Source organism: Amphimedon queenslandica, unplaced genomic scaffold (assembly GCF_000090795.2).
Source record: "Amphimedon queenslandica unplaced genomic scaffold, v1.1 AMPQUscaffold_13270, whole genome shotgun sequence".
Classification (NCBI taxonomy): Eukaryota; Metazoa; Porifera; class Demospongiae; order Haplosclerida; family Niphatidae; genus Amphimedon; species Amphimedon queenslandica.
Genome location: NW_003546494.1, coordinates 53,281 through 54,884, shown reverse-complemented (window position 1 = coordinate 54,884; position 1,604 = coordinate 53,281).

Genomic DNA, 1,604 nt, shown 5'->3' with positions numbered 1-1,604 from the left:
GCATAAAATTGTCATATGCCTTGACATTATTGTGATTTGTGGACTAAAGCCAATGTTGGCAAAGATTAATTGGTTACTGTTGTTGAAGCCAGGAGGTGCTCAGCTTCTATTATGTGACACCACGTTTACAATTGCAGACATTTGTCTGTCACCTCTTCTACTTCGTAATGTCCTTTTTTAAAGCATCCAGTGATGCCAGCTATGTTCATGATTCATAAATGAAAACTCATGATGAACTTATGACAATAGCAGCAAAAGAGCTACTATGTCTTGTTCAATGTACTAAGTCTGTTTCAGTGGTTACTGATGAGGAAAGGGGATTTGTTTCAATAGATGAGCATCAACCAAAATTGTGCAGATTTTTTTGGAATATCATTAACTCCGCAAAGAATAGGCTGAAAGGTCATGGAGCAACATCTCCAGAGTTACTGGTCAGCAACATGTGCAGAGTTACTGGTCTATGTCAGTAACATTTGAAATCTTCTGCATTAAGATTTGTATGAGCAGTATGAGTCATGTTTTGATGAAGTTGAAAGGAGTGGGAGCCAACCATTTCTTCAGTAAATGCCGGAAATCCAATTCAATAGCACCACTAGAACATGTATATACTTTGTTAAATATTATAGTGAACATAGCCATGTACTTCACTATTCTTTAAATATAATTTTAAGCATCTATGGAACTTGCTGCTCGCTGGGATTTAGAGAAGCATGGTATATACAGCCCAGTTAGCGGCATTACAAACAATCAATCTGGAGGTTTTTATTCAGTCCTGAGCAAAGTTGGACAGAAACATCTGTTGTCACAGGACTGTTATTTTTGTACCATCTACAAGCATACTACAGAAATGAATGGCAACATGTGTATGCACATCATGAACTATTACATGCATTCCATTGGCGGCTACAGGGGCAGGCAATGAGGGCAATACCCTACTAGAATTTCTTACCAGAAGATGACATTATCATAATTAGGAGTTAATTAATAGCAAGAGTACATAATATATAAAGAGAGTATCGAACGGCCCTATACAAGCTGCTGCATGACGGCGTATTTGCTCAAAGTCAGAATCCGTTATACGTCCATATTATGCTGCCAATGAATAATTATAATCACGTGATAAATAGGCGGGGTTACTATTGACAATACGTGCGTCCTGGTTCGATCGTCGATCAACGTCGTATTTGAATCGTGATGGCTCTGAATCCGAGCAATGCCGTTCCACTTTCCTCTCTTCTTTCAACATCCTTCCTTTTTTTGGAAGAAATAGCTAAGTTTTTAGAATCTCAAAATATATTGGGAGTCACATGGTGCACTTACAACGAGCAGTCGTGTCTAGTCTTGCATCACAAGCAGTTGTATCCCCATCCTCCTGTTGGTCCTACTAGTAGATGCAAGATATCTATCACTCTTAATGGTCAATACATGGTCCATATTTTATTAAGAGAGGTAGAATCTGGGAGTATACTAGATTCTCCCTTTGAAGAAGTTCAGAGGCTGTGCAAGAAATACTCACCGCTCTCTACTACTTTTAAGTTTTGCCCTGGAATTCCAGTAAGGAAGTATGATGAGTACCAGGCAATAATTGACTTTGATATCAAAGG